The sequence below is a fragment of the Sciurus carolinensis genome, chromosome 1 (genome assembly GCF_902686445.1).
Source record: "Sciurus carolinensis chromosome 1, mSciCar1.2, whole genome shotgun sequence".
NCBI lineage: Eukaryota > Metazoa > Chordata > Mammalia > Rodentia > Sciuridae > Sciurus > Sciurus carolinensis.
The window spans coordinates 15,220,289-15,238,425 of record NC_062213.1 but is presented as its reverse complement, the minus strand read 5'-3'; the positions used below and the strand labels follow the sequence as shown (position 1 = coordinate 15,238,425).

The 18,137-nt window shown below is 42.4% G+C and overlaps 1 protein-coding gene across 6 annotated transcripts in view; it reads right to left on the bottom strand.

Moving 5' to 3' along the window:
• Lratd2 (LRAT domain containing 2) overlaps positions 1 to 18,137 on the bottom strand; it is a 79,069-nt gene that overhangs the window by 23,970 nt on the left and 36,962 nt on the right. For all 6 annotated transcript variants that reach the window (XR_007103968.1, XR_007103970.1, XR_007103971.1 and 3 more), the window contains one exon: positions 26 to 166. The gene's annotated coding sequence lies outside the window, so the exon portion shown is untranslated. The remainder of the gene's footprint in view (positions 1 to 25; positions 167 to 18,137) is intronic.

Sequence of the window (18,137 nt, the reverse complement as noted above, 5' to 3'; positions counted from 1 at the left end):
GTGCTGGGGTCTAGGCTGTCCTCACCTGCACAGACTGTTAGGGTCTGAATCTGGAATGTCCCCTAAGAGGCTCACATGTTGAAGGCTGGATCCCCAGTGCAGCGGCGTTCAGAGGTGGAGCTTTGGGAATTGATGCGACCCTGAGGACTCTGACCTCATCAGCGAACTGAAAAGATAATTTGGGAGTATTAGTGGGTATTGGTGGTAGGAGGAGGAAACTGGTTGAAGGAGTGTGTCCTTGGGGATTGCCCTTGGGACTCCATCTATTCTCTGGCCTCTCTCTCTCTCTTGCTTCCCCATAGCCATGAGTTGAGCAGCTCTGACCCGCCATGCCCTCTCCACCATGATGTTCTGCCTCACCACAGGCCCACAGCAAAGGAGCCAGACAACCAGGCACTGAAACCTTTGAAACCTTGAGCCAAAATAAATCCTTCTACCTCCAAGTCATTTTTGCAGGCACTTTGTCACAGCAACACAAACTCTGACTCTGGTATCTTCTGTCTGAAAAGAAATCCCAGAAACCATAGCATCCACTATGAGACGGGTGCAGCATTGCGGGCAGGTCTTCTTATCTTTTACTATCCCACCTTCTCAAATCCAGGAAAGGAATGAATTTTTGACGATTCTACCCCATATTGCAAGTTCCTAGAGGGAAGATACATTTTAAGAAAGCACATCCCAGCTCCTACCACTGACTAGCCAGGTAGGTAACACCTTCTTGTTTAAGAAGGAAATTATCTTCATTTCTTTACTGACGAGTGTCCTATGCAAACGCCAGCAACTGCCATGATTTTTGTATGGATATAATCTGCCTAAGAGCCTCTCTGTTCTAGTTTCTCTCTTAAAATATAAGAACCTGGTCTCTAGATATTCCAGGGTCACAGTTGCGTGGAGACCAATGATTTTATGTGCTTGTGGTGTTATGTTGCCTGTGTGGGGTCCGTGTGCTCACTGCAAAGTGCAAACAGGAGAAAACTCACGTATGCAAATTTAGTACTTGATATAGAACCCTGGGAATGTGACCAATTGTCTCCTTGCTTTAATTTCTTCTTTCACAAAGTGGGAAAATCAGACTGCTTATTCATTGGCTCATTTGATAACTATTAATCAGGCACATGCAGTGTACCAAGCCTTTTCCTAGTTGTGGGGAGCAATGGTCAATAAGATATACTCCACCCTCTCCCTGGTGAGTAAATGATGAATAATGAGACCATCCACTATCTAGTCACCTGCATCCAAAGTTTGAAAGTGTCTTGGAACTGCTCTCTCCCCCAAATTCTATGAATCACTAAGTCTAGATAATTCTATTGCCAAAATAACTCTGTAATTAATTGCTTCTCCAGCTTGATTGCACAAATGGTACATTCATTTCCTAAGTGATCCCTGCCTTTCCTATGACTCATTAATGTTCATATTCTCCCAGGACCCCTGCTGAGGTTTCTCAAATGTTAATCTCTTACTACTATTTATACCCCTTTCCCTGATTCCTTGAAGTCATTAGATATTAGTAATAACAGTTAACATCGACTGTTTACAATGTGCCAGGCATTGTTCAATGGTTTCGCCAACCTGACTCATTATCTGCTAGGGAGATTTCATTATTGTCCCCACCATGGCTGGTTATTTGTCTGTTAGGTGTAGGCTTCATCTCTGTCCTCCTCTGCTCTCCTTTCCACTGCAGGATGGGTGGAAACCTGCAAACTTCATTCCCTGACTTTTGGGTCAGCTGTCTTCCGGTGAGGCTGTCTAAGTAGCAGACACTGGGAAGAGGCTGGAAAGCTAAAGGAAGGGAGAAGGTAGTTTCTGTATTGTTCGCTTTTCCTCTGCTTCCGCTGGAGCCGCCACCAATGGTAGCAGTAAGAGCTGGAACGCAACTTCTGGCCGGTGCAGCTGCGGGGACGCCTGAGAGCAGTAGCAGCAAGACCCCCTCCAGGACAGCAGGCTGTGCTTCTGCGAAGGTCGGTAGGAGCTCTCTGGCCTGAGTGTCTCTCTTCTCCCTCGTACTTCAGTACCTCTTCCAAAAATTAACTAACGACCTGCATTAAATCCCTGTCTGCTGGTTATATCTGCAGTGCTGTCTACATTCTTGACTGGGCACTGACGAATTCACCTTTTAATACATGAGGAAATCAAGGCCCAGAGAGGTTAAGTAACCTGCCCCAAGGCAAAGAGCTAGGAAGTAGCATAAAGCACAAATAAGGATACTAAATCAAGTCAAGGCACGAAGCCCTTCATAATTGTTTTCCAATCTCTGTCTACATCCCATAGTCTAGTTGGAGGGTTACACTTTGCAGGGAATTGGGTTTGGTGGTTGGCACTGTCAATGAATGAATACCAAACACACCATCCTGGAGTAAAACCCAGTAGAATCTGTGGGCACAGTGGATATTGAATGGATCTGTGGGTGAATAAACAATAAACAGATGAATGAGCTCAAAGCACAAAATCAATCCACCTGGGGAGAAATCCCCTACCCGTGTATTCTTCCTACTGTCTGAACCATGGCCCAGCTGCATCCAAGAAACTGACCATTCACTTGTATACAGCAAGCCCACAACAAATGCTTATTTGTTCAATGATTAGATCAAACATTCAAAGTGTAATCCATCAGGCCATTGCCCGATGATGTTGAAAATTCTAGTTGATTAAAATATAAAGCTTTCCAGGAATAGGGCACAAAAGAAAGCATTTCCTAAAAACAAAAGCCTCCAACATAACAGCCAGCAAATAATTAGACATTAATGACTCTCACTTAAAAAAAAGGAACCCAGGTAATCTCAGGGGACGTCCTGAATGGAGAGGCAAAAACAATGAGTCATGGATTTCAACCTCCTATTTATAACCTGGGCCGCAGATGATGTGTTGCCAAAGGAGAAAAAAGTCATTAATCTCTCAACTCAGGGAGCGATCTTATATTTTGAATATAAAACAAAATAAACAGCATTAAGGAGGGAAATAAATCAGATATGCAGTAATTAGTCTGCAAGAGTCTGATGTGCCAGCCTAACACTCACTTTGGAGCTTGGGCCTCGTCCTTCAAGGTGAAGTGCCTCCCTTGACCTGGAGGTCTCCACTCCCTCTGAAGACGGAATCCTCAGTCCATCTGAATGGCAATTTGACAGGATGCAGAAGGGACAGTGACAGGGTTGTGATAAGCGGGGAGAAATTGCTGAACAGAGTTTGGCTTTGCCCTGGTCCTGGACTTGTGTCCTCCTCTATATGGCATGACTCTTTATTCCTTCAGTTGTCCCTTTCCTCTCTGGGGAATCCTAGAAGGTTCAAGGTTTCTTTTAATAGAATCTGACAGGGACAATGTTCATTTTCTAACCATCTTTATTTTACAGATGGACAAAGCTCAGCACAGAGATAGTGATTGCCTTGCTAAAGTCTACACAACAAAATCAACTGTAGCTCCCTGACCAAATTTTTGGCCATGTGCTTCCCAACCCTGTACCACAAGACAGTGATGGTGACATGGCAGACACTTGAGGCACTTTCTGGGCAGGAGCCCCTTTTCCCCACATTGTGGGGGAGGCTCCGCTCTCTGCTGCTGCTCGGACTCTTTTCCCTCCACTCAAAGCCCTCCCCAGCTTCCTGTTCTCTCATTTGTACCTTATTCCTAATTCTGTGACCCAGTTTTCTTTCCCTGTTACTGTAGAATGTCCTGCAAGGAGATGATCTCAGGAACAGTTCAGTAACTGATGTAATAGAAGCATGGGTGGATTAAGTCTGTCCAGATGTAATTACAAATTTTACACGACTGTCCTTATTCCTGCAAGTAGGCTGCAGGTGCACATGATGAATGTGAAGATATTCCAAAATGCCACTTATTATATGATTCCACTTTTTTAAAAAATGCCAGTGGTAACAGGGTTTTACTTAAAAAAGTAAAGAATGATACTTCCAAATATTATATATTGTGTGTGAGATATTACATATATATGATTTTTATTTTATTTTATGAATCAGTACCTGTATTCCCTTATCAGAAAAGCAACATAATGTCAAGGAATCACCCTGCCTATTCATAAGAAATTTTGTATGAATATGTAAATATTGAGGAGGAGCCCAGGGGTCACATCTTAGTGTCATTGATTACTTTGCTTTCTTTATTTTACTTTGTGGCTTCTCCATTTTCCCAGGTTTTGTTTGAACAGAGCTTCCCAAGAGCGGATGTGTGGGTGTCCTTTGTGCTGTTTTCTTTTTTGATGATTGAGGTAGGTCCTTACCTGTGAATTTTCTTTCCTTGTGGACCAAGGGAGGAACCAATAATTATTGAGAGTCTTTGATGTCTCAGATGTTGTCCTGGGACTTTTTCAAATGCTGTCCTGTTTGCTTGCCATCAGGGCTGTGAAAAGCTCTTGTGGTTTCTGCTTACTTTGGAGGCTCACAGAGGGGGTGACATGCCCCCAAGCTCATGAAGGTGGACAGTGGTGGTCTGAGAGCCATGAGAAACAAGTCCTCTCTTCTCCCCAGCTTGCTGCCCATGGGCTGCGAACTTGGCTGGTGGTGCAGTTTGAATTCTATGCTCACCATACCCCATAAAGTCGGAAGGCCCATAATCTCAGCATGGGACCCCATTTGGAGACAAGGTCCTAACAATGGTGACCAAGTAAAAATGAAACTAATGAGTGGGCCCTAATCTAATCTAACTGGTATCCCTGAAGAAAAGGAGATTTAGACACAAACATGCAGAGAGAGAAGATGAAGACACAGGAAGCAGATGGCCATTACAAGCCAAGAAGAGAGCCTGAGACAGACTCTGCCTTCATAGACTTCAGAGGGAACCAACCCTGGACCACAGACTTCTAGCCTCTGCAACTGTGAGAAACAAATTTCTGTAGTTTAAGCTATTCATGTTTTAGTGTTTTGTGTGGGTCACCTGGTGAATATGTGAACTGTCAGTTTTGATGGTGGGAGAAAGGTGACTTAGGAGCAGAGGGAAGTTGGGGTACCATATAGAAGCTAAGGCTGTGAGGAGGGGGATGGAGAAGGAAGAAATGCCCAATAGGAGATAGACCCCACCAAGCAGGTCGCCTTTCTGTCCCTGCCCCTGCTTCCAGGAATAGATCCACAGGGGCAAATGACTCTGAATCAAGTGTTGAGGTTAGAAAATCATTATTTAAAGGTTTTTTTTTTTTTAGCAGATGTACTTTTTTAATTCAGTTTTGTTTCAGGCTAAAATTATAATGTTAAATTTTAATATTCAAACATGAGCGTGAGTTTGCATTCCTTGAATGCCCACCCACCTCGTTCCTTCAGCGTAGGCAGAATGGCAAGAAGGAAGGGGTGGAAGAGGCCTGGGCTGCGGCTGCGGCTCCTGTCTCTGCACCCAAGTGGCCCTGTGACCTCGGAACCCATTGCCTCCGAGTCTGGTCTCCACTCTTTCAATGATGAAGAGAACCTGGCTGTTCTTTCGGCTTCCTCCAGCCCAATGTGGCCTCAAGTCTGTGTATCTGTTCAGGTTGGAGGGAACCCAGTGGATGTGACTGGACGTCTAAGCAGGAATTCACTAGGTGCCCTTGTTTCCATCAGAGGGGTCTGGAGAGCCGTGAAAGTGAGCATCTCCAAGCACTGGTAGGTATGCGTCCTGATCGAGTTCTCTCTAGACATTTAGGGACCCCAAGCAAAGAAGAGTTCATAGTTCCTGCTCCTTATCCTCTTTTTAAAGGACAAAGTATAAAAATTAATGTATGCTAAAAGTAAAGGATTTTCTGACTACAAAAATCTTAGATTACTTCTTGAAGCCTGTGTTTCTGCTTGCATCTGATTCTGTGTGCGTGCATGTCTGCTGTGGCACATGCGTCTGTGCCTTGGTTTCCTAGGTGTCCCAAGCAAGTTCCTAGTCTTCTCAGGGATGATTATACCATGAACAGCAGGTGTTTCAGGACATTTCCCTCTCCAAGAGCTGCCTCTTAATTTCTGCTGCTGGTGAGCGTGCACAGTGATGTCACTCTGTAGGCCTTGGATCTTCTTTACAGCCCCCCAAACTGACAGTCTTTTTGCTGTGACTGATGTTCTCATTCTAATCCACCCAAGGAGGTGTTCTTTGTCAGAACCTGGACTGGAACTGCATAAAGTCAACTTATTTCTCTCCTGGACCCATTTTTGATCAGCTCCACTAATCAATTCCAGCAGTAAACTGCAGACACTGAAACACAGTTTTTTCTGAAGAGTCAGGTAATGCCCAAGGAGTGTTGTGGCACAGCAGGAGTAAAGGGTGTCTTCTCAGCTAGCTCAGAAGTTCCCTGAAAGCACTCCTGTTGTTAAACTCTGGAAAGGGACAAGCCTTTGCTAGGAAACAGCCTAACCAAGAGAGTGACATCCCATGCCTCTGGGTCTTCTAAGGTTAAAAGCAAGTCACGGTTCTCTTCCACCTGGGTCCCCCTGAGGGCATGGCTACCACACCAGTCTTCCCAAAAAGACTAGAAGAATTTTGGTGCAGGACTCAACCTTGAAATAATTTTGAAACCACCTCCCTCCACAGCACAAAAGCCAAACACTGAGCACCTGACAGAAGAGAGGAAATGCATGATCAGCACCTGGCTTTCCAACTCCTTCTTCAACAGCCTCATGGATCCAGAACTTTCTGAAGGAAAGTGAGCAACCAAATGAACAATAAAAACGATTACCACCTGAATCTGTGGAATATCTATTGCTTTCTAAGAACTGTGCTAAAACTTGTGTTGTCTGGTTTATAATGGCAGTCATCAAGAATGCAAACAATAATAAATGCTGGAGAGAATGTAGAGAAAAAGGAACACTTTTACACTGTTGGTGGAAATATAAATTAGTGCAACCACTATGGAAATTAGTATGAAAGTTTCTCAATAGACTAGGAATGGAACCACTACATGGCCCAGCTATACCATTCCTTGGTATTTACCCTAAAGAATTAAAGTCATCATACCACAGTGATAAGTGCTTACCCATGGTTGTAGCAGCACAGTTCACAATATTCAAATTTTGGAACCAGTGTAGGTGTCTATCAGTGGATGAATGGTAAGAGAAAATATGGTATATACACACAATAGAGTTTTATTCAGTCAAAAAAATGAAATCATGTCTTTTGCAGGAAAAGGAGTGGAACTAGAAACCATTATGTTAAGTGGAATAAGTCAAACTCAGAAAGTTAAGGGTCATGTGTTTTTTTTTTTTCATATGTGAAAGCTAAAGAGGAAAAAGGAAGAGAAAGGCAGGTTGGGGAGGATCCCATAAAAATCAAAGGGAGATCAGTAGAGGAAAGAGAACAGGAAAGTGGGGAGGGAGGGGGAAATATGCTGGGGAGTGACATTGGCCAAATTATGTTGTTATATTTTGTGCATGTACAAATACATAATAAGAAATCCTTTAATAGGTACAACTATAATGCACCAATAAAAATGTGGGGAAAATGATTCTCCCAAACAAACAATAAATAAATTTTTTTTTTCCTTTAAAAATGGCAGTCTCCTGTTGTCAATCCTGTTCAGTAGATGAAAAATCTGGGATTCAGAACTGGAGCTTAATTTGCATGACTCAATGTTCATCAACTCCTAGTATGTAATAATAACAAGCAAATTCTTGCAGAATGTTTACATCCCAAGAACCTTTCTATGGGTTCTTCATTTATTAACCTAACCTTCATAGCACTTCTATGAGGTAGGCACCATTATTAACTTCATCTTATATATGAAGCAACTGAGGGTCAAAGAGGTTACTTCATTGCCAAGACCACACAGGTGGTAAGTGATAGAGCTAAAATTAACCCCAAAAGTGTATACCCAGAAATTAGAGTTTTAATCTCTGCTATCCTACAGCTACAACCTCAAAGAAGAAAGAAGTAGTATATCTAACTTCCCAAAGGCCAACACAGGAAATAGCCCAAGTAGGCCTCTGTAGTTCCAAAAAGAAAAATGCATGAATAAAAGAATGAACAGATAAATAAATAAAAGAACCTTCATTAAAGAATAACCTTCTATTTTAGGATCAACATGCTTAATTTGAATGATATGACCATATACAGTCTTCAAGTCTTTTGAATATTTTTGAGAATATTAAGACATTTCGTCCCAAACAGAGAAATGTAATTACTAGAATTCTAAGCTATAAGTTTAAATCATAAGCTAAGTCAATTGAATATTTGCTGAGTTTAAGGAACTACTAGTGTATTCCTGTGGTAATTATCTGTACAAATTACCCCCAATTCAGTAGCTTAAAGCAATAAAGCTGCATTATTTTATAGTTCCAGAGTCTGAGAGGGTTATCACTGGGCATATCAAGGTGTCCATAAGGCTGTATTTCTTTTGGAGACTCTGGGGGAGGATCTATTTCCTTGTCTCTTCTAACATTTGTAGGTGGCCCACATTCAATGGCTCATGGTCCATCCCCTAATCTTTGAGGTCACAACACTAGACCGAGTCCTTCTCCCCTGCCTTCTCCATGGTTCTATCTCTCTGCCTCCCTCTTCCCTGCAAGGATCCTTGTGATTACATTGCATCCACCTGGATAATCCAGGCCCATGGCCTTGTTCCCTGGCCAGCTGACCAGTAACCTTAATTACATCTGCCATCTTCATTCTTCTCTGTCAGGTAAAAACACAATTAAGATAATAATAAGCATGGATGTTTTTGAGGAGATATAATTCTGTGTATTAACTACAACTATTGATTTCAGTGGGAAGGAATGAGAGTTATATTGTGTTCATTTATTTATTCTGTAGTCCGTGTCTTTAGTGGTATGTACTGCATAACTTACAGGTGAAAGGATATGATATTTGATATTTCCTTCAAAATGATCCAAGGAAGAAAAGAAGATGAGCACAGAGATGAACAAAATTGGCCACGAGCTGATCATTTTTGAAGCTGTCAGTTTGGCGTTTGGTGGTTCACTATGATATTCTGTCTACTTCTGAATAAATTTAAATCTTTGTAAAATAAAGTAGTAATAACTGGAAAGAGGGGTCAAGTTAATAATAATCCTTAGTATATTTCATCAGTTCCCTGAGCTGGAAACTGGGCTCAGCACCTCATATAACTTGTTTCTCATAATGAGGAAAACATTAGCAGTTCATTTATTAACAAGAAAACCACTGCCTTGATAGCTTAGGTGACTGTGACTGCCTCAAGTACACCAAGAACCAAGTGCTGAATCCAGATTTCCTTTAACTTTAAAGTCTATGCTCTTAAACACTATCTCAAGTTTAGTCAGCAAACGCACATTAAGCGCCACTATAAAGCACTGGGAAGGTGACAATATTTAGATGTGATGCTTGCCTCAAAGATATTGAAGCTTAGAACATAAGTGTTAAATTGTAATTCTGGTCCTTGCTGAACCACTTTCAAATGAGGAGAGGCAAATTATCTCTCCTCTGTAGAACTGGGACCATTTACCTCTATGATGAGATCATGGGATCCATTCTGCAAATCACAGAGGACAGTAGGGAAGATCAAATGAAGTCATTTAAGTAAAAGCCATCATGAACAGTAAAGGGCTGTATGAGTAAAAAGGACAAAATACAACAATATGATAATGTGCTTGAGGATAAAAAACTCTTGTGCTGTACAGAAAGAAGGGAATTGTCAGTGTGTTCTATCCAATTCCCCTAAGTTTTACCTTCACGGAAGCTCCTCAACAAATTCACCTATAGGAAGACTGACCCTAGGGACACCCAGTGACAGTTCAGAAATTGTGGAGAACCTTGGTAATGATTGAAGACTTTTCCACCTCAGGGACTAAGCTTAGTACACAGGAAAGCCATGGATGAAGAACAGAAATTATATTTGATGGAAATACTGGGAAATGATATATTAATAAAGAGGGAAGAAGAGATGGAATCAGGCACACATTAACCTTGCCATAGTTTGGATGTGAAATGTCCCACAGAGTTTCAAGTGCTGAAGGCTTGATCCCCAATGCAGCAGAGCTCAGAAGGGGAGCTCTGGGGAAGATCATGAAGGTTCTGACCCAGTCAGTGAATTTATCCATTGATAGCTGTATGGACCACCGTGAGGAGGTGGAGACCAAAGCAGTTAGGGCATGGCTGGAGGAAGTGGGTTACCTGGGTGGCTTCATTGGAACTACATCTTATCCCTGACCCTTTCTTCTACTCTTTCCTCCTCCTCCTCCTTCTCTCTCTCCATCCAGCTGCAATTATCTGAGCTGCTTTCTTCCACCATGCCTTTCCACCATGATGCTCTGTCCTCAGTTCAGACCCAGAGCAATGGAGCTACTCAAACACAGACTTTGAAAACCTTGAGTCCAAATAAACCTTTCATCCTTTGGGTTGTTTTTTCTCAGGTATTTGTCACAGTGATGGAAAATTGACTAAGACAATCTTCAACATGATCCTTACAGGTTCCGGTCTTACCTCCAATTTTATCCTGTCATACCTCTAACCTCTGCAGCTCAGGTCTGACCCAAATGTAGTCTGCAGGGGAGCCTTATCTCAATGCCTTCTTATTCAGGATTCTCATGCAGGAACACCTTCTTCTGTCCCTTTCCTTGTTCCGACTCATTCTTTAATAATCAAGACAGGTCCTTCTTTGAAAGTTTTCTTTGACACCCAAGTTGAATTAGAAATCCCTCATTTGACCCAAATGAATAGTAAAGGATTGTATAAGTGAGGACCTTATGAATGAGGGACTACTCCCTCACTTGGCTTCCATAAATTTCTACAACTTCCAAACCTTATTTTTGTTGTCTATTTTATTGAAGGCAGTGTTTGGCTTTCGTTGTTCTATCTCTAGTGCCTACAGAATAGAAGAGCCCATATTGAGTGATTTGTTAGATGAAAGAAAACTGTATGTCAGGGGAAATAAATATTATTTTATCTACTCTTCTTAAAGGCGCAGTTCTTCATTCTTGAAAGGTTCTTTGCTGAGCACTGTATTGATTATGAGTGAGCAAGTATAGAATCACCCTCTGCAATCTGTGTTGTTCATCAGACTTGAGAGAAGTTTTAAGGGAACCAGGATCAGAAGTGAGGAAGAAGAGTCCTCAGGGGAATAGCTGCATTAATTTATGTAAAATTACAGGTTGTAACAGACACAGTTAGAAATGCCATTGACTTAACACAATGGAAGTTGATTTCTCACTCATATGAAGTAATGATCACTTATGTAAAGTTCATTTATCCCTCATGTAATCTTCCAAAGATGATTCAAATGTCAGGGCTAAGGGTAATTTAAAGTCAGGTTAGTGCTAATGTAGTAGATATACTTGGGATCCAGATTGATGGAGACTTCAATACCATCCACACTTCCTGGACTTCAATATCCCACCAGCAGGGGACAAGGAGAAGATTCTTGGGCCAGGACATGAGGAAGTGGGACCCACCCCTTCCATTACATTCCCTTGGGTAAACTCAGTCTCATGGCTGCACCTAAGGACAAAGAAGCCTAAAAAATGCACTCTGTCCATGTGCCCCTGAACGAGAGAAAACAGCCTTTGAGGAACACAGCAAACTCTACCAGAGAAACTGAGAGGGAAAGCATAGGAAAGACAGAATGGGAGAGGGGAGGAGGAAGGGACACAGCAAACAAGCCCTTGAAGGAATTTGTGCTGGCCAGTTATAAAATATCTACTCCATTATGCCTAAAAAAGCCTTCAGTGGGTTGCATTGTTCAGTGGTAATTGTCAGTGGGTGGCTATATTTGGAAAGGAACCAGAAGAATGAGAACAGAGATAGCATGTGGGTCGTACAATTAAATAGTTTTTAAAATTGCATGCTTCTTCCAATGATGTTTACACTTGTCGAAACATGACTGACACTCCTTTTGGTTAACTGTCTCTAGAGCAAATTCTCAGCCTTACAAAAACATTACAGCCTCTTTTAAAAGAAAATTCCTCTTAAGGAAGACCCTGGGAATGGCATATCAAAGATTAAGACCCAGTCTAGAAAGTCTTTTGTTCTCTGCTCTACTGGTAGACTTAAATATGAGACAAGAAAAACGTGAGCCCTAAACTGCTCAGGAATTGATAAAGTGTCCTCCACTGTGTCCGTTACACACCTGCTCTACCTCACTAGGTCCTCCTAACATCTCAGTAAGGTAAGTGCCATTTTCTCCATTTGTGGATGAGGAAGCTACAATGAGCTGGGACATGTAGGTGGTGAGTGGCAGAGCTAAGAATAAGAATTCACACTGCTAATAGTATCAAGAGCAGTAAGAGAAGCACCCACCATGTGCCAGGTGGAAGTCATTGAATTCTAATTTTCAAGACAAAACTATGAGGGTTTTACTAAGCAGTGTCTTCCTTTTGCAGATGAGGAAACTGAAACTAAAAAGGCAAATTATATATCCAGGTTTCTTCAACTGTTATACACAAAGGCAGTATTTGCACATGGGTATTCTGATGACAAGTCTTGAATTAGCCTTCTCTCTCCTCATATCTGGCTAAAGCCCATCTCTATCAATCATATATGATTGATATCTGACATCACATTTGCCATACATGAAATCAAAAAAGCCCCAGAGGAGAGAATATATTGTGGAGATTTTATGTCTCAGAATTATCACTTTAAGGTCCTTTCCATTGGAGATGGGGGTGGAGACAGTCAACTATTCTGGTGTTTCTGGGATATTCCAGTTCTAGCTCTTAGAATCACATATCCTGGGAAACTCCTCAGATCTTCACAAACCAGTACTGTTGGATCTCCTACTTCCAACTCTTAAATCTTTGAGTGCCTACACCTTATGAGAGCCTCCTCTCTGGTAGAAAGAGAAGGATTGGCTGTGCATACCTCAGAATTTCATCTCTTCCCCATATTGGTCAAAAACACATCAACCACCTTTTTTCCTCTTTTAAAGTCACCTCCTATGGCTGTGCAAAGTTCCACATGTTGACAGGAACGAGGATCCACATACACCCAGTGGATTATGCAGTTTTATCATCTATGGAGGCCATAATGGGAGGGAGAGATAGTAGTTACTTGCGTAAGTCGTGTAAGTAGTACATTTGATACTAGATGCCATTAGAAATTAGCAAGTCTTTCTCTGTCCTGTGCTGTTCCCAAACTAAGAGAATGAAAAGAAGCCATGGACTGAAGCTGAGATAAGACACATGCAGACTGGGTGGCTTCAACAGACCATTATTTCTCCTAGTTCTGGGGGTGGAAGGTCTAAGACCAAGGTGTTGGCTGGTTTTGCTTCTAGTGGGGTCTCTGCTGTTGGCTTGCAGATGTCTGTCATCTCACTGTTTCCAACCATGGGGGAGAGAGAGAGACAGAGCACTGTGAAACCTCTTCTGTGAAACCTATTGTTGGGACAATAACACCATGGCAGGAGCTTCAACCTCACAACCTCATCTAGACTCAATCACCTCCTAAAGTGCCCTTTATACAAATATTACCACATTGAGGGCTAGAGATTTAATATACAAATTTTGAAAAGGCACATTTCTGGTGACACACATACATGGTTTATTCAGCAGCACAGTCTGGACTTTTATTCTCTTCTGACCACATTTACAGGCAGCACTGCCTCATTTCTGTGAAGTATCATCTACTTTATTTATAGAATTTCTATAGGTGATATCATTACTCTGTCTTTAGTCCCTCCAGTATGGAATAATATCTAGTGCAGAGGAAAAGGTGTACATATTAGAAGTCCAAAACATGGGCTCAAATCTCGACCTCATATTTATTAACTTTGGTCTTGGGCAAATCATTTAACTTCTATGAACATTGGCTTATTCTTTAGAAAAAGAGAATTAAACATTGAGTTCTTGTATTGTGAAGATTAGTGACTCCATAGGTGACACTTTGGACGTTAGGTAGCACATGTGAGAATCCAATGAGCCCTGGTGTCCTTCCCCTACAATTGTTCTGTATGGTCACCCAGAGCTTGCTTCTGAATATCATCTGTGACCACTTGCTCAAAACAAGAATATATAGAAAACATAGAATGGACTCACTGCTTAACTGTCATTCCCCCCAGTGGCCTTGTTTATATGATTCTTTCATTTCTTAGAGTAACAAACCCTATCTTCCTGGTCATAGGAGGAACATGTAACTCCTGTGGACCAACAGTAGGGCCTTTGTCCCTGACTATAGAATTGGCCCCAGCCCAACCAATCAAAATACTTCCCTAGGATTTTTCTCCCTGGAGTTGACAAAAAAAGTTTCTCTTTTCTGTCTGGCCATGACGTTGTCAATCTGAGTTGCTCTAGTCATGCCCCTGTCACGTGGAGACACCAGCTTGAGAGCTAGAAACCAGCTCTCATGGAAAAACACAACTGAGAGTTGGAGACAAAATTCAATAGGAGTCTAGTGTTGAATCCATCAATTCCTAGAGTTGGGTCACCTCTGGTCTTTCAATAGTTTGGTGACTTGAGCATATCAATTAACTTTTTCCCTTAAACTGGTTTGAGTTATGTTTTCACAAAATGCAATTGAAAGAATAGCTGTCTTAGTCTAGTCTTAGTTAATGGTTTTGGTTGCCATAACAAAATACCCAAGGCTGAGAAGTTTATAAGGAAAAAGGATGATTTAGCTCATGAATCTAAGGTCCAAGAGCATAGTACACATCTTCTCAGCTTTTGTTGTCCCATGCATGGTGAAAGGTCAGAAGGGAAGTGAGTACATGCAATTCACTTTATAGGAACCTGCTCTCACAGTAACTAATTACTCTTGTGGGAACTACAACACTCTGTTCATGGAGCTGGAGTAATCACTTCATAAAGCTTCCAACACTTCAAGACTTTGCCACAGTGGGAAACAATCCTCAACATGAATTTTTCTGGGGACAAACCATACTCAAACACAGCTATTTCTTTTCTGGGTTTTGCCGTTTGCTGCCACCTGTTTTAGGTGTCTTGCTCTTTAGCACGTTGTCCTTTTCTCCCTTCTCCTGTAGCTTGGTTGGCAGCAACAAGGCTTTCCTCTTTGGTCCTTGTCCCCAACACTGCTCTTGGGGGTCTTCAATCCATTTTCCTGACACTGACAGCACAGACAGGTGTCTAGGGCTTGCCTGGAGAAGACTGAGTCTGGGGCTCATCAAGTTGTCCACAGTAGCCAAGCAAGTATGTGTGTTTCATGAGGGTCAAGTGAATGCCATAGAAGGCAGCCAACTCACATGGAGAGACAGGGATACCAGCAGGGGGCAGTGGACTAAAAAGACTAGGTTAGCCCAGTTTCACTGCCAGGTCAGGGTCTCCAAAGATACTGCATGTAGCGTTAACATTTGGATCATACGACTGGGAAGACCTCAATAGCCAAAAGAGCACCACAGCCAACATCTGCCAGTGGCCTCTCATCCACAACCTTGGGAATCCAATGGCAGTTAAGGAATAGGGTGAAAGGTGCAGTGGGGGATCTAGGGCACACCAACCAAGTGCCCTTACACTTCAACTGGTGCCTGTGCATCTGGACAAGGCTGAGCTGGGCAAGGAGGAAGTTTTTAAAGAGGATGTGAAATTCACTTTTGACTTAGAAGCAAGCGGACTTTTTAATACTCGGAGGTGGTCAGGAAACTACAAAACCTTTCCCATCTGACATCATAGGAACAGAAAACAAATGTGACTGAGTGAGTTTGAAAGTTGTAGGAAGAAAAGTAAAACTATTTCCAGATGCTATCAACCAGGATGTAAATTCATTTTGCAGAGTATTTGTGAAAAGCTGCTGAAATAATAATAATCCTATAGTAGTCCCTAGCATGGTGCATACTGGAACAGCAGTCCATCCTCATCGTCATTAAACACGCCACTCCATATGCTGCACTTGCAAGCTAATACCACCTGAAGTAACCACATTCCAAATGGGCAAATGTAGAAAGGCAGTTGCTCCCAGTGGGTTATAAGCCAGGGATCTGTTTTTAGGGGGACCATGAGCTCCAAAGTGACCAGAAGGCTAAGAGTGAAATACGGAAGGTCCTAAGTTTATTCACATATCACTGAAGCAGTGTCTGAACCAACCCACTCCCTCCTTGGGCCCTGGCATATTGACTGATACAGTCACCCTCGGACACTTAAAGCAGCTTAGGAAATACCTTGACTCCGGCTTCCAAACCCACCTTTAAGAAGTTCCACCTTTAAGAAGACACCTGTGAGTTTCTTCCTCCTGGAGGCAAGCTACATGCTATTTTGGTCTCAGCTGTCCTTTCAAAGCAATTAGATTTTTTCCATCAAGACCAGAATACCTAGGTTTCTATGTTCTTTTTGGTTCATTTTTCCCTTAGTGCTTTTTACCAAATTTATTATTAAACTATTAAATCCATAAAAGGCAGGTTGAGTGAATGAAATTTATTCTGGATTGAACAAAGAAACCAGATTGTAGTATTAATGGATGTTTGCAGTTAGGTTTTTTTTTTGGTTCTATTTTGTTTTGCTTTGCTTTGTTTTGTTCCTGCTTTGACCAAAAGACCTGAAAATAACAACATAGGAAGAAGAAAAATTTATTTGGGGCTCATGGTTTCAGAGGTGTTAGTCCGGAGATGGTCAGCTCTCTTGCTCTGGAACAAGGTGAGGCAGAACATCAAGGCAGAAGGACACAGTGAAGGACGACAGAAATTCACCACTGAGGCAGGAAGATTGCAAATTTGAGACAAGCCTGAGTAATTTAGCGAGAGCCTATCTCAAAATAAAAATAAAAATAAAAGGACTGGATGTATGTAGCTTAGTTGGTTTGATCCCCAAGATACAAGGTGGGGGGAACCCAGAGGATCAGTGAATCCGAAGTTGTTCTTCCTAAGGAGTCCAGGGGTGGGGGAGAAGACCACCACTCGGGTGCACATGTTATTGAAATGTGCTGTAGCAAAGTTCTCCACGGGGTATCCCTGTGCATCTTCCTGCATCATCAGGCAGTGTTTACTAAGATGAAGCTTTACAGGTAAGTTTGCTTAATCTCATCTAAGATTCATGATTGTGATTCACATTAATAGGATCATCATAATGCACATGGACTAAATAGCTTTCACTTAAAGTACTTTACACTTTTCTTTCTATCTAACTGACTGAAGGTAAGTGGCTCTGCGTGCCTCATTGCCGAGTCCTTCCTCCCTCCACCATCCCAGGTTATGTAGAAGGGGGAGGACCACAACACGGAACCACAGTGGACACAGGCTAACTAAGGAGAGCCCCTGCCTGGTCTCCTTGCAAGCCAGGAAGAGTCAGGAAGCAGGAAGAGAGTCAGGACTGAAAGTCACCATTCTTTCTACTTAATGCCCTCATATTGGTTTTACCACTAAACATATAGATTTTAGAGCTATTAGGGGTGGAATGGAAGGATGAGAAGAATGAAAGTAAAACTGATCCTTTTACAAACCTAGAAAAGTTGATTAGCAAAAGAGTGGAGGGATGAAAGAAGAAAAAAACTCAGCTCAACTAGGGATGAGGTGTTCCATCACCCAGCTTGTGACCCTGTGTCAGGCCCCGGCTCAGGGAAGCTCAGCAAACCCCTGCAGCAAGAGCTTTTCCTCCAAGGGAACGTAGTGGGGTGGCTTTTAAACCTTCCTTTATGGACGGTGAGGGAGAGTGAGCCAGCCTGCTGTTGTGTTGGTTTAGTAATAGAGTCACCTTGACTCGCGGACAGCGCTTTCACACGCTCCGCTTCCTCAAATGCGAGCTAGGAACAGTGAGCTGCTTTGAATGAGCTATGTGGAAAGGAACTGGTTCTAATAATGGCGGCAGACAAGCAGCATAGGATCCCTCAGTGAGTGTTACCTTACACCGTCATGGTCGCGCCATCATGTGCACCGTGTTGTCTTGCGGGGTGCTAAAGCCTGCCGTGTGGGAGACTTTCAACAACCCACAACTGTGGCAACTGTGATCTTTACCCCAATTTCATATGTGTGAAGTCTGAGGCTCAGAAGCCTAGGAAACTTCCCCCAGAATCTCATCACTACACAACAGAAGGAGAATGATGGCCCTGACCTTAGTGGGTCTCAAGTCCCTTGTGGTCCCATGTTCATGTCATTTCCAATGTGCTCATTTAACATATTTGCTGTATTGGCTACCCAGTGCTGAACATGACAGAGGTACTAGGGGTACCAAAAATGAAAAGACACCACTGCCAGGAAGATATTTATGTGATAAACCTTCCCGGGACAACAGGAAGCACTATTTTGGCTATCATTGTCTCACCCTCATGGTGAAGAGCAACTGATAAGGAGAATGTTTGTGTGTGATTTTATGAAAAGTCAGTGGAAAAATATCTAGGCATT